General features: G+C 38.6%; 1 long non-coding RNA gene across 2 annotated transcripts in view; it reads left to right on the plus strand.

Moving 5' to 3' along the window:
• Window positions 1-24,940, plus strand: part of LOC122459294 — a 193,749-nt gene that overhangs the window by 84,590 nt on the left and 84,219 nt on the right. For both annotated transcript variants that reach the window (XR_006279878.1, XR_006279879.1), the window contains exons 2-3: window positions 2,786-2,923; window positions 3,242-3,350. This is a non-coding gene — a long non-coding RNA (uncharacterized LOC122459294). The remainder of the gene's footprint in view (window positions 1-2,785; window positions 2,924-3,241; window positions 3,351-24,940) is intronic.

The following is a 24,940-nucleotide window of genomic DNA, read 5'->3' on the forward strand; positions in this document are numbered from 1 at the left end:
AGATTAATTGTTCAACTCTCAGTGCCATAAGTGGGAGACAAATCTTCACTACCTGATGTCATTTACTTATTACTAAGCTCTCTTGCAGGAATTCTTCTCAGCTTTGAGATCCAACACTGTCATCTTTGATTACTGTTGTAGTGTGGCTTTAAGAGAACTAATAGAAACTCCAGGGAGTGGGAGGAAGCCACTGGTTTTAAGTTAGACTGAGAGATTGACTGGAGTTAAAATGCTCCCTCTATATATGTTAACTATGTATCTCGTAAAGGCTGCTGTTAATTTACTAGTAATTAGTTATTATGAAGACTAGTGGATTACTTGAATATAAAACAACATATGGTATCAGGAGTAAGTGTTAAAAAGAACTGGAAAAGACTGGGGAAAAACTGAGGTAAAAGTTACTCTGAAATGAAAAACAAATTTGAATGATCTAAAATGGATCAATTAAGAGTCCCACATTTCTAAAAATGTTAAATGCTGCAGAAAATTAGAAAAAGTTTAAACAAGACTTTGATTTGTTTTTGAGGGCATCAGGATTTACTTGTAAGGAAGATAAATAAAAGATTACCATCTTTTTAAATATTGCTGGTTCTGATGCAATTTCCCTATGTAATTTGAGTGTAATGTTAGCAAATAGGCTCACTGGATTTGTCTTAAAAATTGAGGGATACTGGGTGTACCAAAAATAAATGAGACATTTGAAAGATTTCAATTTCACTCAAGAAATCAAATGGAGAAGAGACTTTTTAATAATTTTAACAGATTTAATGATAAGAAATCAGACATGTAATTTTCAGAATATGAGTCAATGGTTAGAGATCAGATTGTGATAGGTACAAAAGATATCACGATTCAAGATAATGGTTAGAGATCAGATTGTGATAGGTACAAAAGATATCACGATTCAAGATAAGAAAAAAGACTGTTAGAAAAGCCAGATCTAAATCTGGAAAAAGCAATGAGAATTTGCTGGAAAAGGGCACACTCAACACATTATTGTCAGACTATCTAGCTAAACCCTAATATCTTATAAAAACTGGTTACGTGCTGGTCATTAATATTGTGTGATGTATATACAGGTTATGTATTAAAAAGTTAGCTCTGTGTTAAACATATGTTAAAATATGTTTTGGAGGCGGTGAATAAACTAGCTTGCCTTAGACAAAGGAACGTAGATTTACCCGTTTGCCTTCTTAGATTGCAAGCAGAGGACAGTGGAAGTACATTTGCATATAAGGTAGGCAAAGCTACTAAGTGGAGGAGGAACAGCTGGGTGAGCACATTGAGGGTACACACCACAGTCTGAACCCCCAGGAGGTCTGACTGGCTCTTGAGAGAAAGACAAAGGATTTTGGGAAAGATAAGGGGAGCAAAAGGACGTTCTAGTTATCAATCATTTAGGGGACAGAGCAGACAGCCCCCTCTGGTTCTGTGAACATTGGATTCTCCTACCTGAAGGGTTGGAGATGCTGGTGGCTTACTGTACATGAGAAAGCTCTTCAGATAAAGATTGGTTTCAGAGTAGCAGCCGTGTTAGTCTGTATTCGCAAAAAGAAAAGGAGTACTTGTGGCACCTTAGAGACTAACAAATTTATTAGAGCATAAGCTTTCGTGAGCTACAGCTCACTTCATCGGATGCATTTGGTGGAAAAAACAGAGGAGAGATTTATATACACACACATCGAAATCTCTCCTCTGTTTTTTCCACCAAATGCATCCGATGAAGTGAGCTGTAGCTCACGAAAGCTTATGCTCTAATAAATTTGTTAGTCTCTAAGGTGCCACAAGTACTCCTTTTCTTTTTGCAGCTAAAGATTGTAACTTTCTAAAATTAAGGCTTAGTCAAAAGTGTTTTATTTTGTTTTGTTGTAATCATTTTCCATTTCTGTTCGCTGCTTAGTATCACTTAAATTTCTCCTTTATTTATAAACTTATTCTTAGTTTTACTATTAACCATCTCAGTGCTGTGTTTAAGATAGCGTGTGCTCATCAAGCCAGCAACCTGGTGTGTACGTGGTCTCTTTGGAGACAGCAAATGTAACCATTTATCTGAGTTTCCAGTGAGAGAAACTGGACAAGGCAGAGAGATGTCTTTGAAGAACTCGGGAACTGGGGTTCACTGAATGTTACTTTGAAGACAAAGTCTAGACTGGCAGAGTCTTGTTGAGTTTGTGAGGCAGACAGACTGGTGTGGCAGATACCTGATGTAACCTACATGCCTAATATCTTTAAGAGCTCTAGAGAGGAGAAGGGAGGGAGGGAATGAGTTGTCAGGGTGACTTGCTAGGCAGATGCACAATTACTATTCCACACCTATAAGTCTCTGGACTGGGTGTGGCAGTTTTGGGCATGCTCAATAGACTCCATTGAGGGCAAGTAATCATGGAAACTGCTTTACAAGGGGACATGTGACCTCTTTGGTTTGGGAGAGTCTCAGCCTTCTACAGGAGTAGAAGGCATTTTGCAGTATGTTAACGCTATTAACTTTCTAACGAGAAAGCCATGGCAGTGTAAGTTACAGAAAGGGGAAATTGAGAGGGAAACATAATTTCTTTTATTTTAGTTATGTACCATGAATGTTTGATTCAAGATAATTTGTTTTAATGAAAGTGTGTTAACCAGTATGACTCACCAGTGCTTTTCTTTTTCAATGTGATAATAGGGAAAGAGTCATTAATATTTTTCTGTTCTCAGTTTTGTATTTTTCTTGTAACAGGATTTTTCAATTATATACTTAATACTGACTTAATTACTTAGCTGACTAACTAACTGAATGATTCCACAGTTGAGCAGAGGAGGAAAAGTGGCTGTGTGAGTTCTGATTGGATATTTCTGCAAGCAAGAGAAGGAAAGATATTATTGCAGGGCTTTGATTCAGCAGACTATACAGAGTTGAGGACCAAAGATTCCAACTGAGATTCAGGTGAACGCAACCACAGCTTTTCAAACTCTGAGTTACTTCTCACTGCATTTCTGTGTGGATTAAGCTGTTTAGAATTAGTTGGTTCCTTTTTTTATATTATGTATAACTTAGATTAATGTATGTAGATTATGAAATACCATTGTTGTTTAGCAGAAATTATGCTATTATTTATTATGTTTTTACCAGTATAAAATTCTATAAAGTTGGTACTTAAGAATTAATTTAATTCCTCTTGTTCTTTTTGGGCTTTATTGTGGGGAGGTTTACCCAATGCAATCCTGAATGACTGAATTGTGGGTCTCCATGTGCTTTTTATAGGAAATGTGTTGAATTAGGAGAGGTGCAGTGAAGTAAACTCTAGCCCACCCAAAGGTTACTCAGACACATCTAAACTCTAGCAAAAGTCTCCCTTGCCTGAGACAGAGAGGTAACATAGTGGTTTATGGTTTTGGGTGTCCTGAGCAGAGCATCACAACTACTTCTGAGATGTCACTTTGATTTATTGTCTCACACAATTTTTAGCTCATTCTAAAGCTTTTTCTTTTAAAGGAATGCTATAGTAAAGGTTATGTTCAGGTTCTTTTTAATATCCCCTCACATTCTCAGAACTGTCTGAAAAATTATCCTTTTTTGCTGACATTTTCCATGCATCCCAAAATTGATTTGCTTTCATATTATGTAAGGGTGAAGAAAAACACCATGTTCTGCTGTGGAAAACATGTGAAGGCTTTCATTTCCCCCTTGTGTGTGCATATAAGTCAAATGGCTTTACTTCCTTAGAGCTAGTCTCCAGGTTAATTTGCAAAACCAGTTAACAATTAAAGTAGATATAAGTGATTGATAATTACCTATGCACAATCTGAAATATCTGTTAAATTGAGCCTCTTGGATCTAGTCCTGCATTGTGATCCATTCAGACAGACTACTGCATCTAAACAGAGACCCTTTGAAGTCGATAAGAAATCACATGGGTAGAACAGTCCACTCAAATGGATTACAATGCGGGCTCAAAGCCTCTGCTACTGTTTATATGGACTAGAGCAGATTCAGTTTCCAGTGACGTCAGTGGATGTTATGTTATGATATTGATTTGATTGTGAGCATTATTAAGCCCAATGGCAATGTTAATCAACACATTAGTATCTATTAAAGCTTGTATTTACCAACAGTACCCACATAGTGGTATCTAAGTTACAGTTGTTGTTTCTGGTTAGATTTCTGAAGATTAACTGCACTGTCTCAGATATATAACACTGAGTGGTAACTGTTGGTAAGTACTGAGGATGAAATCTTGGCCCAGTTATAATAAATAAGTGTTCTGCTATTTACTTCAATAAGACCAGGATTTCCCCTTGAATTTTTAATGGTGGCCACAGTATTCACTGTAGAATTCCATAGGTGAGTAAATTCCATTTGACTCTGCAGCTATGGAAGTACACAGTTAAACCAATAGAGAGAGAGCTATTTTCCCTGCTTTTTCTTCTGCTAAACAAACTGACCCATCCACCCCATGGAAATTGAACTTGGAACTTTAATTGTTGCATTTACAGAATTTTGTGTTTACAGTTACATTACGTTGTATTTAGTGACAGATTCTTCCCTGCATTAAGGCAGCTGTATGTGACTGCCACGCTGCTCTAATGCTAGCTTACCTTAAAGATCCTCTGATAGTGTGGAATTAGTGTAGCAGCTCCTATGTTGGTGCAATGGGCAGAAATGTCCACCACCAAACCCTTCCTCCAAATTATACTGAGCACTCAGTTACAGCCAAGGATCAGGGACGCTGTTACAGCTATATTCTCTTTTTTATATTTAACATAAAATCCCAAGCATGAACCCAAATGAGAATTTCCCTGTCCTTCTGCAGTGATTTTATTTTTCTTAGTTGCTTTAAACAATGTTGTTATACATTCAGAATGTTCAGACTCTCTGGTGCCCTATGCATCCAGATTGCTAAAGAGATAGGCCTCCATCTCTGTGGTCTATAGCAGTGATGATTTCTCTAGTGGCACAAAAGGCACTTTTAGAGAGAGGCTAAGTTGTGTAATTGCTGCTATAATAAGACTGTACATAGAGCCACACTTGGCCATCCTTTGGAATTAGGATATGGTTTGTTAGCTTACAGCCTTATGTATTTAGCTTGTTGTGTCCAAGAGAGGAGATCTATGTAGAAAACAACAAAACTGAAAACCGCATTTTCAGGTTAGAATGGATTCTTTCAGGCATTGACATGTCTTTGCCATCCATTAAAATATATCTCTTGGTCCATAAGCTAAACATCAGAAAAATGTGAGCAAGTAGTGATGCAAAGATAATTTTTAAAAAAAAGTCCTAAATATAGTCTGTCTTGATTTCTGCAATCAGATATTGTTACTGCACTCCTCCCTCCCACTTCATTCCAAGCGCTTTGCTTAAGACATAAGTGAGATCATGAAAGTAGAATAACAAATAGGTATTTCAATAAATGGAAACAAATGAGCTTTTCCTTACCAAAGAATTACTGAAAATCAGCCCTTCCTCTGAAGCTAATCCCCCAACAGATAAGGCTGTGAATCTCTCCTCCCTACATGCACACAGATGGGTTGCAATAGAAAGATGATAAATGAGTTGCGTTTGGCTGGATTAATGGGTATTATCATGTTAATGGATGTTTATGGTACCGATTGGGAGAATCATGTGGTTGTGCAAAAGTGTTGGTCTTCACTGTAGCTGAAGCTTGTGTGTGTATGTACTGTTAACTAACCTTTTATGTGTAGTATGTTTTTGGTCTCCCTAATGAGTCACAGCTAAACTGGCTATGGAGGTACTATCCGCATGCTTAAGATCTTTCATCATGTGCTTTATCTTTTGACATGCAAAAAAAGTGGTTCAGACTTGTCCTTCCACCGTTTTTGTGAATGCAACCGCCTCATAATCCTGAATCTACTTTGTTGCAATCGCTTTTGAAATCTGACATATTGATCAAGAGTTTAGCCTTAGTAACTCCTGCACATACATCAATTCTTGTTTATGATGTGCGGTCAGATTTGAAGGCAAGATGATCCACCACCCAACTGGGATAACTCCTGCCACTCGCATGTGTTGATGCTGGTAACCTTTTCTGGTAACAGAGGCTTATGTTGCATAACTAAGACACCAGGATTTTGTGATAACTGGGACAGGACTTGAGATAAGGTCATCAGCAAAGGGAAGGGGGGAAGCAAAGTCTGATCAGTGAATTAAAATTCCTCAAATATTTAAATTCACACACAAATGAATATGCTTTTGTTCCAGATTTTCAAAAATTTCTTGTTGAATACGTTTAATTATATTTGAGTATTTGGTGTGAAGAGGGAAGGAGAGAGCCATATTTGCTTATAATACCTTCTTTTTCTGTTGCAGTGCAAGGCTTGTTAATTTTCTTCTTACCTTCAGCATTATTTCTGCAGACTTTATCCTAAGTTGACAGACTTTTTATGTTGCCTATATATAACCAAACACATTCATCAGGTTTTTCTGTGTGAACTACTAAACATCATCTAAATGTTCATTTATATATGAAAATATAAGATTTGCCTACCCTGTTTAGAGTAGTTGTATGCACACAAACAGAAGTCTGGTTTTAGAAATTTGGCTGATAATCTTTTTCTAAAAGGGGCACAAATTTAAAAGATGGAATTCTACAGTTATTCTCCCAAGGGAAATAGAAATTATTAGAGAGGGCAATTGTGCTTGGCATGGTGATGGACTAGATGAATAAATAGCTCTCTTTCATCTCTAATTTGTATGATTCTGTGCTTTTCTAGAATTTGAGATTTCAAATTCTCTTACCAGAATAGTGTAGTTTTAGATTATGTACTGGATAAGCCGAAGAGATCTGAAATCATTATTGGAGGGTAATGATGTATTGAAACAGATCTCACTGTTTATTTGGTATTCCTCCAGTACACAGTATAAAATAATTCCTTCGTGTCTTTTCTTTCCTTAAAAATTCACCATGCGTATGTGGACCTCACCGTTGCAGTTTAATTGAAAGTAATGTCAAAAACGTTGTTTTGATCTATTTCCTTTCTTTGACATTCTCCGGTTTTTGCAATGTGTTGCATCTGTGCGACTCTCCTCTGTTCAGAAATTCATCTGGAAATTTACATATTTTAGAGGCTTCATGCTCTGTAATACAGCTGAGTATAATAGTGCAAGCTACACAGAAATTGAGGTGTGAAAGAGAAATTTCTCAATTTCAGTCCTTAACTGAAATATAAAAACAATTCTTCACCATCTGGGAATTGCTGTACCAGCCTTTCTTCCAAATAGGCTTGGTAGAGGGACAAAGTTTGTATGATCCCACAACAGATATTCAGTGTCTTTTTTTTTTAAAAAAAAAAGATGAATGTACATTCATTAGTTTACTGTGCTATCATAGAAGTGCACAGAATGTTTCCTACATACTGAAATATATTACGTTCAAGGCAACCTCTAATTTTGCAGATATCCAATAAATTACATCTTATTCTACAGGGTGATAAAGTCTGTCTGTTAAAATGTAATTAATGGGCATGATACAAGAAAGTGCTGAATGCCTTAAAAAGCCATTGAAACCATTAGGAACTGAAGGTGTTCAGCATCTCACAGAACTATGCCTGACAGCAAGAAGGAAAGACAAAAAGAAAGGAAAATGAAATAAACTAGACTTTCATAAAGCTTCTCCTACTTTTGTAAACAAATGTCATGAAGAGTGGTCTTTGAGAGAGGTTGTTAGCTGCACATAGCTTTTCTCCAAATGAATTATGAACCCACCTACAGCTCTTAGATTTAGTTCATCCTTAGCAGTGTACTTGGCCTTGTTTCACTCTCTTACATAAACATAGGGCCAATTTTACAATTGGCTGAATGCTATCGCCTGCAAACATCTTTCAGATTATATTGTTGTTTATCTTTTGGAATAAATCGACATAGTCAGGCAGCATTTAGGCTCTTCATCTTGCATTGATGTCTTCTGCTTTTATCATCAGAACTTTGCCATTGCCAGTTACCAAAGCAAAAAGGAGCGGGAGAAGAGGGAGGCTCACTAGCTGTAAAACTTTTAAATTAGGCAAATATAGCACCTCTAACAATAGCTGGTTCATACAATCCAGAGGCAGGGATTATATAAAGAGTTGGAATAAGCCCCATATACATGAAGAATAGGATGCATACCTATGATAGCAAATCCTGAGTTATAAGCACTTAGGCCATTTGCAAACATTGGTTAGATGTAAAGAGAGAAAACGATCACCTGTATCCTGTTAAGCTTTTGTTTGGCTTGCAAACGGAACTCTTAAAAGGGTTAAAATGCTTTATTTAACCCACTACTGCTAGTTAGTACTACAGCCTCTGTGTGTGGCAGTGGAACTCAGCACCAGTTTTTAGGCCCTGATTCAGCAGCTCATCCCAATTTAGCAAAGTACTTAAGCAAATGCCTTTAGGATTGACTCGGGCCATATATGAGCTAACAATGGGCTGGTTAATTATAAGAAGGGGGTGGTCCAGTGGTTAGAGCTGCAGCCGAGGACTCCAGAGGTCCACATTCATCCCTGCTTCACCAGACTTCCTGTGTGACCTTGGGCAAGTTACTTAGTCTCTCTGTGCATCGGTTCCACACCTGTGAAACAGGAATAATAGCACTTACCTCACAAGTTTTTGGTGAGGATAAACACACTCTATGATGACAGATGTCATCTAAGTAGCTTGCATAATAGTTCAAACCTCTAGTGTCTTAATATAAGGCACTGGAGCAGTTTCTTTGTGGAAATAGAAGCTGAACCACTTCAGAGCATTATTTTTGTGCAATTTCCTATTCCTTTCCCTTTTCTGATGGTTGGAATGGCAACATTTTATCTCCACCTATGAACTGTGTAAACAGGTCCCTTGGTGGATCATTCACTAAACCTGCTGTGTCACAGTGTCAGCATCAGTTCAGCCTAGCAACTGAATGCTTTTTCTTTCAGCAGGGATCTCACTCTTTCTTTTACTCCACTAACCTGTGATATTTCTTGTCTGCTCCTGAACTAAGCTCTCCTAGTTACAACACACCTGCTATTGATTCACCACTGGCCACACTCAACTTCTATAGAAATTACTGTGCTAAAAGTATAGCAATGAATGTAGTGCCTTTCTCTGTATGGTATTTATAGAGATTGTTTTAAAGGATCATCAGTTTGGATTCCTCAGCCCATTAAGGTTCAGAAATTAGCCTGGGACTAGTAGGGGTTCATTCAGAAGACCTGTGAGATTCACACATGCCTGACAAATTGAAGCTGGTTTTGTTGGCAGGAGTACTATTGGGAAACAAGGCAGTTCTATTACAAGAATAGTTATTGTTATAAACTTGTTTACCTTATTTGTGAACCAGCAATTTTCAGCCCAGCAAGCATTAGTATCAGTATGAATGGCATTGTGCAAATGTATTCAAATGTATAATTGCTTCACATTTGCAGAGGCTTTTTGGATTAGATTCTCATGTATTATCAGATGAACACCCCAGGGAGATGCCAATGACAACCTATGATGTTTTATATTTTTTGACAAAAATGATTTAAAAAATTTTTGGTATGAATCCTTGAGGGCTTTTTTCTATCTTTTCTGCTATATACTGTTTCCCCTTATATACTGGCTATTCCCATTCTTTTTTGTGATACCTTGGTTTGAATGCTATTGGATGCTCTTAGTCTCCTAGTGTGGGCCATTCATCCACTGGTAGGTACTGTTCAAGGTTCTGAGACTTCAGTACCTTCCACTCCCTATAGCCCTTGAGAGAGAAACTGTGTGTGTGTGTGTGTGTGTGTGTGTGTGTGTGTGTGTGTGAGAGAGAGAGAGAGAGAGAGAATTCTGCTTTCAGAGGTGATACTTTTTTCAGTATTTTATTATGTTTCAAAATAGTAGAAATCTTAAAACAACAACATATCACAGTTTCATCCAAAGCAAGTTTAGATGTTGTCAGAATAATGTACTTTGTCAGAGATTTATTATTAAACTGTCTGTGTAATGGAGTTAAATGGCATTGTAACAGTTGAACTATAACAAAGTTCTAATGCACACTTGTAAAATTTGAACACAAAGTGGATTTCTCCAATGACAGACTGGTATTACCTGCAAACTCCCAATGACAAATCAGGTAACTGAATGCAAAAAATATAATTTAACAGCATGTGTTATGTATACAGCTTTATTTTTGTTTTATTGTATTCATAATATGGACATAATGTAAAACTGATATATAGCTGAACATGTAATGACAAGTGAGACACGGAATCTTGTTTACTAGGTGTCTGTCCTCTTGTCATATTCGGGAATATATAGTTTAACAAGATACTTGCCATCATTTTCTTAACAGGGATACTAAACAGAACAATTCTGCAGAAAAGCTTCATATCAGCTTCTTTCATGCTTTTTCTTTTCAGCAGGCTGCTTTAGGGTTTAAGCAATTTAGTTGTCTGACCCGCATCCTTTCTCTGCAGTCTGCAGTTCTTTTGTTTAACATTAGTATGTGGGCAAACAGCATTCAGAGCTGTGCAGAGCTTATCAGCCTGTGTTCAGTCGACCAGAACCCCATTCTGTGTATCTAAGAGGGGCCACGTTTAATGCTTCACAGTAGGAGCATCTGCAGTTTCCAAAAATGACTTGTTTATCTGATAAACTCTGTCCTTGCTCTGACACATAGTGGATCTTCAATATCATGCACTCCAGTATGAACGCTGTGCAAAGCAGGGTACGCACAGTGCATAATAAGTGAACTTTATGCATAAAGTGTGGTGACATATGTACCTTGTAATACCACACAGAATTTCACTGAATATATGTAGTAATTACAGCACATAGTAATAACCCTGGGAAACTTCTGCATTATCATTTGAAAAATATTACTCTTTCCCACAGTATTTGAAACATCCAAGTAAAGTAATAAGTGTTCATTATTTACATACTTTTAATTGTCACAAAGAAAATAACATTAAGGGGGCTGACTCTTAACACCTAAGGTGGGAGATTCAAAGCAAAGGCTGAAATGGAGCCAAAACATGGCTCTGCCTAGGTACAGCAGCTTCTAAGATATGCAGTATAACACATGGTTCTGTCCTGAGGTCTCTGCAATACAGAGATCCAGCTATAGGAATACACTACAACAATTCAAGAAAATCTTGTCTCTGTCACACTGATGTTTTTGATGAGTTGAGTCCGGTCTTTGAGAATTTACAATCACTAAATTAAAATTATTTAAAGTTTTGATAATTGTCAATTTTGTATATGCAATAATTGTTTCTAAATATGAATATCCATTTCAGATACTGTGGTGATGAGTTGCATAGAAAAAAACAATAAATATATGTTAACACTATAAGTAGAGATGGTCAGAAGCAGCAGATTAGGGTTAGGTTAGTGTCTAGGGTTTTATTCAATGGCACTGAAATGTTGTGAGCTGTTTTCAGGAGAGAGCAGCTGGCCGCCTAAAACTTTCACCATCTTGATGAAGTGAGCTGTAGCTCACGAAAGCTTATGCTCAAATAAATTTGTTAGTCTCTAAGGTGCCACAAGTACTCCTTTTTTCTTTTTGCGAATACAGATTAACACGGCTGCTACTCTGAAACCTGTCATCTTGAATGATGAAAATCTCATGAGATCAGCTGCCTTGCAATATTTCTGCTCTCTTGGACTGGACTGAAATCTTTGGAGAATAACATTAGCTATTGTTGTAAGGTTTTGGCTTCAACGGAACCAGAAAATATACCACTTTCTTTTTGTATGGGACCTGGAAACAAAACTATAGGTGGATATGTTAGAAGCCAGGGGTTTGAATTCAAACCTTCTCCCTGAAATTGAAAGAAAGTTCAGATTCAAAATGTCAACTTTGGCCCATCTCTAATGTTAATAGTTCGATTGTACTAAATAGCAAGAGATGTCAAGAGTAACAAGAAGGGTTTCTTCAGGTATGTTGGCAACAAGAAGAAAGCCAAGGAAAGTGTGGGCCCCTTACTGAATGAGGGAGGCAAGAGGATGTGGAAAAAGCTAATGTACTCAATGCTTTTTTTGCCTCTGTTTTCACTAACAAGGTCAGCTCCCAGACTGCTGTGCTGGGCAACACAAAACGGGGAAGAGATGGCCAGCCCTCTGTAGAGATAGAGGTGGTTAGGGACTATTTAGAAAAGCTGGACGTGCACAAGTCCATGGGGCCGGACGAATTGCATCCGAGAGTGCTGAAGGAATTGGCGGCTGTGATTGCAGAGCCCTTGGCCATTATCTTTGAAATCTCGTGGCGAACGGGGGAAGTCCCGGATGACTGGAAAAAGGCTAATGTAGTGCCCATCTTTAAAAAAGGGAAGAAGGAGGATCCTGGGAACTACAGGCCGGTCAGCCTCACCTCAGTCCCTGGAAAAATCATGGAGCAGGTCCTCAAAGAATCAATCCTGAAGCACTTAGAGGAGAGGAAAGTGATCAGGAACAGTCAGCATGGATTCACCAAGGGAAGGTCATGCCTGACTAATCTAATCGCCTTTTATGATGAGATTACTGGTTCTGTGGATGAAGGGAAAGCAGTGGATGTATTGTTTCTTGACTTTAGCAAAGCTTTTGACACGGTCTCCCACAGCATTCTTGTCAGCAAGTTAAGGAAGTATGGGCTGGATGAATGCACTATAAGGTGGGTAGAAAGCTGGCTAGATTGTCGGGCTCAACGGGTAGTGATCAATGGCTCCATGTCTAGTTGGCAGCCGGTGTCAAGTGGAGTGCCCCAGGGGTCGGTCCTGGGGCCCGTTTTGTTCAATATCTTCATAAATGATCTGGAGGATGGTGTGGATTGCACTCTCAGCAAATTTGCGGATGATACTAAACTGGGAGGAGTGGTAGATACGCTGGAGGGGAGGGATAGGATACAGAAGGACCTAGACAAATTGGAAGATTGGGCCAAAAGAAATCTAATGAGGTTCAATAAGGATAAATGCAGGGTCCTGCACTTAGGATGGAAGAATCCAATGCACCGCTACAGACTAGGGACCGAATGGCTCGGCAGCAGTTCTGCGGAAAAGGACCTAGGGGTGACAGTGGACGAGAAGCTGGATATGAGTCAGCAGTGTGCCCTTGTTGCCAAGAAGGCCAATGGCATTTTGGGATGTATAAGTAGGGGCATAGCGAGCAGATCGAGGGACGTGATCGTTCCCCTCTATTCGACACTGGTGAGGCCTCATCTGGAGTACTGTGTCCAGTTTTGGGCCCCACACTACAGGAAGGATGTGGATAAATTGGAAAGAGTGCAACGAAGGGCAACGAAAATGATTAGGGGTCTAGAGCACATGACTTATGAGGAGAGGCTGAGGGAGCTGGGATTGTTTAGTCTGCAGAAGAGAAGAATGAGGGGGGATTTGATAGCTGCTTTCAACTACCTGAAAGGGGGTTTCAAAGAGGATGGCTCTAGACTGTTCTCAATGGTAGCAGATGACAGAACGAGGAGTAATGGTCTCAAGTTGCAATGGGGGAGGTTTAGATTGGATATTAGGAAAAACTTTTTAACTAGAGGGTGGTGAAACACTGGAATGCGTTACCTAGGGAGGTGGTAGAATCTCCTTCCTTAGAGGTTTTTAAGGTCAGGCTTGACAAAGCCCTGGCTGGGATGATTTAACTGGGACTTGGTCCTGCTTTGAGCAGGGGGTTGGACTAGATGACCTTCTGGGGTCCCTTCCAACCCTGATATTCTATGATTCTATGATTCTAAATAGATATGAACACATGGTAATGGCCCAGTCTGATCCAATTAACTTTATTCTCTCAATAATTTAAGATTTTCAGTATAAAAATGATGATAATATTGAACATCCCCAGATGCATTTTCTGCACATATAATGACATTGCTGGAACTTCACTCCAGAAACAGAGACTTACACCAGACTAGGAGGCACTTGTTTTCTTTCTGTCCTCACTGTGTTGTATACTGGCTGGCCAACTATTCATGGGGAAACTGTAACTGTTAATGAGGGTTAAAAGGAAGTTCTCCATTAAATGTCATTCCAGGATGAAGACATTTACATTATATTATTTTGAATGAGGTCCATATTTTCCCCCTTCCTTTATTCCTCCACCTTCTTCCTCTCCCACCCAAAGGAGAATATCCACTAGATTCCTGACAGCATCTTCTGATTACTCACTGTTTTCCTGACATTAAATCTACAGTCATATTCCTTGCATGGGCTGCAGAGTTTGGCCTTTTCACCCTGCTGTTTTGGTTGGCTTTAGATGCAAAGAGAAGAATATGAAAAGGAGAGGGGGAGGGAGGGAAGTTGGGAATGCTGAAGCTTAAAAAAAAAAAAGGCAAATGTTTTTATCGCCTTCATCTAGACATGTGTCCCCTCACTCTGTGACATGGCTGCTCCAATGTTGCCATGGTGAGGATTTCTAATCATCCCTACACATGACAGGCTCCTATTTGTCTGCACTCCCTTGGGTGTAAATTTCCAGGCTTAAAAAAAAAATCCATGTGAGCGTATCATCCGCCGTGCAGATGTTTCACTGCTTTAGAATATCAGGCAGCTGCTTGTGCCACTGTCGACAGCTAATTGGAGACTGCATCGCAGGAACAGAGGCGTAATTATGGCATAAATACACATCCTCTGGTGCATCATTGTATCTCTATTAACAGAAAATTTTAAACAGTGTTCAGAGTGTAATTAGTGTAGTTGATAAAGTTGTAAAACATGTAAATAAGGGAAATAGCAGGTACGTGGCCAATCCACTACCTAGCACTAGGGGATGCAGATTATTGCCTATTTAGAAATAATTAGCAAAGCTGCATTAGCAAAGCCTGTGTCCAACAGAAGCAATGCGAACATTTATTCTAGTAACAGCTCTTTCTGTGCTAGCCATGAAAATCTACTAATATTGGTAATTTAGCCTTCATTACCAGAGGATAAAGCATGAAAAGAGCTCAGACATGAAATATGACAAGTAATATTAATTTTTATTCCAGAGGAAAGGATGCTTTCTTGGGTTGCATGCTGATTTCTCGGCAGGGTCTCTGCAGCTAGTGCAGAGGAGGCAGTGGGTAGCTGGTAGTTGAGAATTCAGGCTATGGAGCTGGCTCCCTGCTGGTACCCTGGAGTAGCTATGACAGTGGCTGATGAGGTATGCTATGGTTAGTGCCCAGCCAAACCTTGGTCACAGTTGAAAACAAGCACAGAGGCATTAAAGTTCTCTCCTTATAGACCTGTGCTGAATTTTGCATCCTCACTCTTTTCCACCTCCAGATGATTTGCAAAATCACTTTTCTTTTCATGTCTGATAACAACACTGTGCTGGACAAGTCAAGAACTGAAGAGGTGTGTGTTCTGTTTCACTTCAGTTGTGTCTTGTGCCTTGGAAATGATGGCTTCATCCAGTACCGTATATATTTTTAGATTATGTTGCTAAAGAACATTACACTGTGACCATTAACATATCTGCCAAAATGTTGTTTGCCATACAAATGTATTTCCTAATGAAGGAAACTGTCACTAGCACCTGAGATATAGATCAGGTCTACAAACAGGAGGATCAGAGAGGCTGAATGTTCAGGAAAGAGGGGTGGGGGTGTGCACATACCTCATCGTTTACTTTTTTTTTTCCCTATGAGGCACAGAAATGGAATGAATTAAAACTCCAGCTTACAGTGTCGGCTAAGTTCTGCTGCATCCTTAATAAGTGTGCATGTGTATTCTGCTTGACAAGTGCCAGTATTTTAGAAAAGTCTAAAAAGGATGCAATCTCTGGCTCAGGCAAATACATTTCCCCACTTAGCTACTGTTTCCTGAGCACTTTTAAAATTCAGTGTTACAGCTCTCAGCACAGACTCTATAAAATCCTGCCAAACAAGGATTGAATTTCATGTAATACAATGTGGGTTTTTATTTTTCAAAAACCTAAAGATGAAGAGGAGTTGGACATGCTATGATACAAAGTATTAAACTGTAAAATAAGCTTTAGCACAATAGCAGGGGGGAAGCCTTTTACAAGCTCAAAGGGTACATTGTGTGTATTTTATCACCAGTGACTCAATGAAAATAGTGAAAATACTGAAGTTGTTTGTTTAAGTGGTTTTTTTCCACACTTTGGTGGAGGTTTAGTGTCCATCCCACCCCACCCCGTTTAGATTAAAGCCAGCATTGGAGAGCTGAGCTCATTCAGGCTTTTGCCTGCATTATAGCCAAAACCACACACAAGCTCAGACAATGCCCCCTTAATCTGTTCTAATATGAACATTTCATTTCAGCTCTAGTGTGCCCATTTATATAGTATTCATCTATATTTTCTGACCTAAAGAGCTCGGCATATGGATTGATGCATATATATTTTATGTACAATACGTATATTTTTAAATGTTGCTCTGTATGTAGATAGTGTGTATGTGTGTGTATTACTATGGACAGGCGTTCCAGTAGCACTAGCATTACTGTATTCCCATTGAAGTCAATAGGAGTGTTACCACAGACTTTAATGGGAGAAGAGAGAGTCCAGCATTGAGTGCTTTTGATAATTCCACTATCGTGTGTGTGTGTGTGTGTGTATGCTAGGTAAAGTATTTATGTATCTATAGCCATATATAAGATATTACCTTGCACTTATACAGGGGTGTAAGCATACACATACCTATGTGTGTGACAATTTCCCTGGTAGTGTAATAATCAAGAGAAAAGCTTATGTCTATGCATTTTACACACACACACACACACACACACACACACACACCAGTTTTATCATTCATCTGATGTTTGTCTTAAGTAAAAGGGCTATAATTTGTAATCACAGAGGGTGGTTTGGGTATACGTTTTCCTGGATCAGAAATTTTGACAGGCACCCTGGATAGCTTTCAGAATTCTACTGGTCATTGCTCATCCACTAGAAAAGGGGGTGGGGTGGGGGAAAGATGCTTCTTTATATCAGGAGCAATCCCCACCCCCTTCTCAAATTACAGAGATAAGATGCATGTTGTTCACAATAGTGAAGGATTTACAATATTGCAGACAGATCAGGAGAATGGTCTTTATGGAGGGTGTGTGGGGAATAGTATTTGGAGGAGAGGAAAGGTGAACTTCTGTGAATAAAAAGGCACTAGAAGTGTCCTGAAATGGATTCAGGGAGGTTAGCAGTAGCTCACTGTTGCGGAGTCAGAGTCTCTGCTCATCTCTTAGAACAGAAAATGACCTGAAGAGCCATCCATAGTTGGAAGCCATCTAAATGGTCTTTTAAGATTTAAAAACCTGAGTGTATTTTTTTCATCATGCAAGGATGAATGTCTGTGACCCTTGCTAATGGGTCAGATGTTTCCCAAATACAGTAGTTTCAATCTCTAAGACAAAAAAATCAGTTGCACAAAATCAGTTTAGGAAGACTTTTATTTATTTATATTCCATTTAGACGGGGCTGAATTTGGCCAGATCCAACAAAATCAATGGAGGTTACTACTGTTGAAATGGGCCAGTATGAAAAATGAATCTCTAACATACACAGTATTTACCCTTGCAGTGATAAGTTGGAGCTCTTTTCCCTTGAGAGCATCTCCTATATGATCACCTCTCTTCAACTGAGCCCTGATGGTCTTTTATCAAACTCAGACCTCATTATTCAAGTAGCCGAAATAGGCCTATTCTTCTAACTTTAGCTCATCATGGATAGCCGGGGCTCAGACTCCCCTTAAAATGGGCCGACAACACCGTGACAGTGCCCCACCGATGCAAAACACTTCCTTAGTGAATCCCCACTCCTTATTTTGGGGTGGTGGGGAAGAAGCAATAATTATGTCTACAGTGGCTAAGTCAGGGTAAGCCCAATGGGCACAGACTCTGACACACAAACACTGAGAGAAATATCCTCTTTGTCTCCACAAAGGGAGAGAAAGAGGTGGACATGAGAAAAAAGTCATGGAAAGAAAAAAGCATCTGTTAGAGACAGAAGATGAAGAAGGCATAAAAACAGGGATTGCCCAGAATATTTGCCCTCTGCCTAGTTTTTCTGGGGAAAAACAAACCTAACAAACTCTGCGAAGACCTGAATACAAATATGGACCTACCGTGTTTCAGTTTGTTCATGATCTTGTATTTGTAACCTTTGTTACCTTAGCTCCCCTAGCCACTCAGTTTCATTTTTCTCATAAGTTATGGCATGTCTAGACTCATGGCTTCTTGTGGCAAGCAAACTGGCTTGAGTATGCCTGTTCTATAAAAACAGTAATAATGATTAGAGAAAATAAAGTATGTTGTCCTGTCCTCTCACATTCCTTTGTTCTGTAGGTACTTTTCACTGTACTACCCTAGGTGAAGTGCATGAAAGTGCACAAGCAATAAAATTAAAAAAAAATGTTCAAATCTACAGGGCTGTCCACTGTCAACCACAGGGTGCATAACTCTTGCTTTTTTATCTATTTGGGAGACTAGTTAGTCCATGTATATCGCATCTTCTTTGTTGTAGTTTATGGGGAGTCTACGTGGGCTACTGGATTGAGCATTGACTCAAAGTTGAGAGACCGGGTTCCATAAGTTGCTGCATAAATTTGGGCAAGTCAGTTCACTTTTGGCTCTGTCTTTGTTTCTCAGTTTGTAAAATAGGGATAAAGCACTGAGAGATACTTGAAAAAGCACTTTAAGAGTGAAAAGAAAAGGAGTACTTGTGGCACCTTAGAGACTAACAAATTTATTTGAGCATAAGCTTTCGTGAGCTACAGCTCACTTCATCGGATGAGCTGTAGCTCACGAAAGCTTATACTCAAATAAATTTGTTAGTCTCCAAGGTGCCACAAGTACTCCTTTTCTTTTTGCGAATACAGACTAACACAGCTGCTACTCTGAAACCTGTTTTTAAGAGTGAAGTGTGCTGCTGCTGTTTTTATTATTATTTGGAACCTCACTGGGAGCAGGCCTGTATATCCCACTAAATCTGTTTTGGGGCAACTCAGTAGAGTCCACATTGGAAAAGGAAACCTAGATGTGAGAGGGTAAGTGCTACTTTCTTTAGATAAACAGAAGGTGACTTTCTTCAATGAGCATAGGGAGTTTCCAGCTGGGGACAAACTTCGTGCTTCAGTCACTCACAAGCCTGGGGCATTTGTTACCTTTGATTAAAATTGTCTGTTCTTCCCATACTGAAGATTTGCCTGGTGGCATTGGCAATATCAATATTAAAATTGTAAATGTTAATTTCATGTGATGCATATGATTAAGATTTGTTTCGATACTTTGTGCTGATAAAACCAAAGCCTTTCCATGCCAACAATCCTGTGGCATTGTGTTATTGAGTGCAGTACAGTATATGACAACATTTAGAGTTATATAGACAATTATCAATACTTTTCCAAGTGCACCCATGCACCCTGATTTTGCTGCCATTGCTGGTCTCAGATACTTTGATAGATTTGGATGATCAAATATAGCACACTTTCATCTAAGATGCCAATAAAGTGCATTTGTGGCAACTTGTGAATAATTTTCATAAGTTGTGTTCTCTGATAAGCAGCAGCTGTTTCTACATTGTCAATTATCATTAAATTGGCAACTTTGGGGTCATTTGGCACATACAGGAAAAGACCTGCTCTTAATCAAGTTTTACATTATGCCGAAAATTGCAGAGGGAATTCTCACATGCCTTAAAATGTTAGGTTTCATCTAGTTATCGGAGCATAGGTGAAAACCACCATATTGTTCTGGAGCCAGGCCCACCTTTTTTATATATAGCCACTGAAATACTGACCCTTCTATCTCTAGCATAAATATTTTTCAAAAAGTATTTGTATTCTTGAGCCGTTGTTGGCAGAGAAATAGATCTACACCGAATCCTAAAGATGGATGCAATGATGATTAATGCACAGGACTCCTGGGTTCTATTCCCTGTTCTGCCACTGATTCGCTGAGCCAACTTGTGCAAATCTCTGAAACTCTCCAGGCCTTAATTATGTCACTTCTACAAATAGATCAGTGTCACACCTTTGTCACAGCTACTTGATGTTTGTAAAGCACACTGAGCTCCTTAAATTGAAAGGCAAAGTATAAGTGCAAAGTATTATTACTAAGGTTTCAGAAAGTTTATTATGGCAGTCATCTTTTGAGTTTTTATCACAGCTACAAACAGTTTATTTATAAGCAAATTTTTTTTTAATTTACCTGTGGTACTTTGTGGTGTGTTTATTTTCCTTTTATTTGCTGTTGATACAAGATTATATCATGGGTTAATGATGACACTAGGACAAATACCTGACAATACAATTACTCTATTGGTAAACTTTCTTTTTCTTACGAATATGCTGCATATACATATAAAGTGTGTTTGTGTGCATGTATATACATAAAAACTGAATACACTTCTTCCTTCTCTGGTCTGGGAAAAATTCCCCATACTTTAGATGGGGAAAACCACCATAGCTAATATCTCTAAAACATAAGAAAAATTAGAAATGTGCATACTGTCTGTGTACATGTAGGAATCCACTTGTTTTTTTAAATTGTTGATTTTTACAAGTTGCAAGACCCGCTGTATAACACTGAGTATATCGAAGTGCAATACGAGTGCCTGGTTGCTAGATGCATGCTGTACGCCATAACATGCTCAGACCATTTTGCATTTATAGAGGAGTTTTCTTTAGAGCCAGAGTAAAACTGTAGGATTACAGCTAACATCTTAAAGTCTGTTGTAATAGAAACTCTGTATGACCAGGGGAGTAAAAGAAGTATATCTTTCTAAGTGGGGTGGGAGGTTTTTTTGGTTACTATTTAGGTTACTTTAACTGAAGAGTTCCTATTAAACTTGGCCTGAAAAGAATTCAGCCTGTCCTAATATTAAAGTGAAACCTCTTATCTGCCACCAAAGGGATCAGTATTATTTTGGCCATTATAATAGGTAGTCACATAATATAATGTGACTAATATAAAGGAACTTCAGAGAGACTGAAATTTTACTGGGTGTTAGGACAGGTGATTAAAGTTAGTATGTGACTGTTCGCATAGGTTTCCTGTAAAAATAATCTTCTCAGATAGCTCCTTTCATCTAAAGGCTCCTCAAGTGCTATGCAAACCTAACAATGAAATGAAAAACTGTACAGTGATCTCTTCTTCCATGTCTGCAGTAGAATGCAGCAGCTGTTCAACAGCCTAAAACAATATCCCCAAACTGTTTAGCACATCCAGTGATGAGTACTAAAAAAAAGTAGGGCCAGATTTGCAGAACTGGGTATGTTAAAGTTAGCGGCTGATATCCCGATTTAGGCAGATAAATCCTATGTATGGCCTGCCTTTCAGAGTTCTAAGTACTTTACATCTCTCATTGACACCCATAAGAGCTGTAGGATGTTCAGTATTTCAGAAAAAAGGGTTAGGTGGCCAACTTTAGGAATCTAAGTGTGAAATTCTGCCCTGTCACTGTTAGTGACCAATTTTAATAAAGTATTATATTCTTTAAAAGATCACTGAGACAACACCACTCTGTTTAAATTGGGTATCCTCTCTTATATACGTGCATAGCTCCTATTGACGTTAAAAATAGGTTTTTGTCTCAAACAGGAAGACAAACAAGACACTAGGACTGAAGTTTTAACGAAGGCTGTAACTTTATTAAGTAACTCATCTAATGTTACTTATCTATCCCGCGATAACCCATCCAGTAATCTGTACTACCTGGCAGAGGGTTGCCCTCAGCCTCCTGATCCCAGTAATGTTGCTGGGACCCCAATGCACTTCCCTCATCTAAGAGCTAAGGGGGTTGCCTTCTTAGTGTATCAGAATTTAGGAGTCCCAGCCCTATTCCCCATCATCTTTAGGGAATGCCTTCCCCTAAATTCACTTCCAGGGAAATGAATTTAGAGGAACTAGACCCCTTATTGATCCATTACCTGCACTGGGCACCTGGCAAGTTGCTGCAACATGAATTTTACAACATACCTGCACTGAGTCCCTGGGTTGCTATGGGAAAGGCAACTTCTCCCCCACCTCTCCCCCCACTATGTAGGGCAATCTGGCAATGAGTGGAAAATTCCTTTCCAATCCCACAAAGTGGACTAGTATGATGCCTATAGTAAAGCTCCCAAACGTGGTCCTACTCTAATCCTACGTGGGGTGTGGAAAAGGGGTGCTTTTCCTCAGGGCACAGAGTGGCACCCCCCGGCAAGCAATAGGTCTTATAAGACCACCCTTGGATGCATGGGAGCCAAATGGTTTACAATGCACCCTTCTGATCAGCCAAGAAGCTTCGGAGTGCACACAAGGATGGAAGAGAACAATGGGTGGTACAGTTCTTTAAAAGAGCCAAGGGTTTTCTTTCCCCTGTTGTCCGCGACAAAGCCTCCCCACCTCTAAGGCTGCAAGGGGAGGTGAGTGGAATGTACTGGCACTTCAGGAGGCTATCCATTTTAAAGTTTAGTTGCCTCTTTATCTGACTAACAATAACTAAAGGACAGTCTAATCTCAGAGGTGCATTGGTGTGTATCTTGAAAAATGCGCTACAATGAAGGAGCATATTTTTCAGCAGTCTAGTGTTTATTATGCATTGAGTCTTGCCCAGTTAACTCATGTAAAATTTTACCAATAAAAATCCCAGATTATAATTGCACAAACATTGTTAGTGACAGTTACAAAGCAAGAGATGAGTTAACACTATTTAGATTTACTGATCTTATTTCGCTACAAAGCTAATTCTGTGCTCTTCTTATTAGCATGCTCAGTAAAATAGTCAAAATAGCCAGCAATAAATGGTCGGAGTGATATAAGATATTTGATAGAATATTTTACATGCAAAATGAGCTGTAAAGATTAGAGGAGAATATAGCACTTTGTGGTAAATAAAATGTTAACTTAACTATTGATTAGTTGATAAGAGGAGAAACAAACCTTACACATTAGATGCTATGACTGACATATGAGCCATGTTCTGTTTACTGATAATATATTATATTGCTTAATTTTCAGCCAGTTAAAGCCAGGCATACTGTTGTCAAAAAAGAAAAAAAAGTCTAATAATCTGCTATGACGCATTCTAACAAATTATCTAAATGGGGATCATGGAATAACATCTATTGACCTATTTCTAAATTTGTGTCTCAGTTCAGTTTTTTGAAAATTTTCAATTACATTCATGTCCATAGGGGTGTATAATATTTTGTCTGTATCACATTTTAGCAAGCATTTTGTCACCCAGGGGTGCAGTTGTGATTCTTGGAGGATATTAACACACAAGCTTTATTCTCAAGCCTGGGAGACTGTCATCCTGACCTCTGTTTACTGCTATTAAACACAGAAGATTTACTTTGAAGCATTCATTTAAGGAGATGAGTTATTGTTCCTTTGCTTGACCTTAGCCCAGGGTAAATATATCATGGTATTCTGTAAGACCATCGTATGGTTTAAAAATAAGAAAAGAGAAAAGAGGGGAAGGCAATTATAACTCATATTTATCAAAAGTTATGCCAATTAAATAATACATTTATAATAATTTTTTCTGAAAAAATACATTTTACGTAGATGTAATTGATCACCCTAGTAGAAGTGGCTTGAAATTAACCCTGATCTTTCATTTAGAATGTTACGTCTGCTATTGCTTATATTTATTTAGAAAACATTATTTTTAAAAGCATGAAAAATAGTTTTCAAACTGTTCCCCTAATGAACTGGAAATAGTAACCCTGTCAAATTTAATACAAAAATAGTGTTATAAGCCTATGGCATCTATTTGTTACTGGAGAACAAAAGCCTTCATCCATTTCCTTTAGAGAATGACATTTTTGTAATTCGCTGCCTATTTCATTTGTTCTAAAAGGACTTCGTAGGTTGACAAATATCCCACAGAAATGGCTTCTGATGCTTGATAGGATAATGTGCAGCCCCTTAGGACAAGGGCAAAGGCAGCAAACTTATCATCCTTTAGTTTAGCTTAGCATGGGTCACTAACAGTGCCAGGGGTGACAGAAGATGTTAAAGTGTGGGAAGCAAGAACTAAGAGCTGTAGGAGGGTAGTTTTTATAGTTTATCCTTTCTTTTACCATGAAGCTGCAGCGACAGCTTGAATCACATTGTTGATTTGGTTCACTGCATGCCACAATAACTGCTCCAGAAGGAGGAGGAGAAGAGAAAAAAAAAACATTACGGGTCATTCTCCCCAATAGTGTGACACATTTCAGCACTTATCCTATAGGAGGAGGAAATACATGTTTAATATTTTAGCTTCAAGTTCATATTTTAAAAATGCATTATCCCATTTGGAGGTTTGGTGTGTGAGAAATCGGTGGAATAACACCAGGAGAACGATGTAGAATCTTTTTTTTTCCCTCCATGTTTTAGTGTGTTCTGTAACTTGTTCCTAGTCGCTTTCTCCGGCAAAGCGAGAAAAGAATAAGCATTGGTTCCTGTGAAGCGTTGTATTTAAAAATCAACAAACTAAACTTTAAAACCATGACGATGGCTTTCATTCATCAATAGTTGCAAACCATTTAGAAATGTCATTTTAGAAATGTGTTTAACAGAGTTAATTCTTCCTGAGTAGTAAATTGTTTTCCCTCTGTTATAGATCTTATAAACTTGGGCCTGATCTTATGACAATATGCAAAAAATTCCCTCTGAATACAATTGGAGTGACTGGACACAATGAACAGGATCATGCCTTTGATTTTTATCTTGAATGTAAATTGCCATTAGCTTTATAGTAATCCAACTACTCCTACAATTCATTATTCCAATTGTTAAACGTTTGCTCAGAATTTTGGGATGCTAACAATTGCCCTTTGTTGTAGTGCCTCTTGAGAAACAGAGGCGTTTATAAATCAATGCCAAATTGATTTTATTTATTGTTCAGCTAAATGAAATCCACAGATAAATCAACCATGATTGGTTTGTATAATGACGAGGCGTTTGTGAAGCCCATCGGGCTCAGTTGGTGAACTGGACATTGCATTTTGGTTTGCAGAAGTTGGAAGAAAACCAGTCTTTGCACATTCATTTTGAAAGATCAAATCCCAAAAGGACATCACCTGTGCACACACCCAGAGACACCTTCCTACTTGACAGCATGGGAAAT

Source organism: Dermochelys coriacea, chromosome 3 (assembly GCF_009764565.3).
Source record: "Dermochelys coriacea isolate rDerCor1 chromosome 3, rDerCor1.pri.v4, whole genome shotgun sequence".
In the NCBI taxonomy this organism is placed as follows: domain Eukaryota; kingdom Metazoa; phylum Chordata; order Testudines; family Dermochelyidae; genus Dermochelys; species Dermochelys coriacea.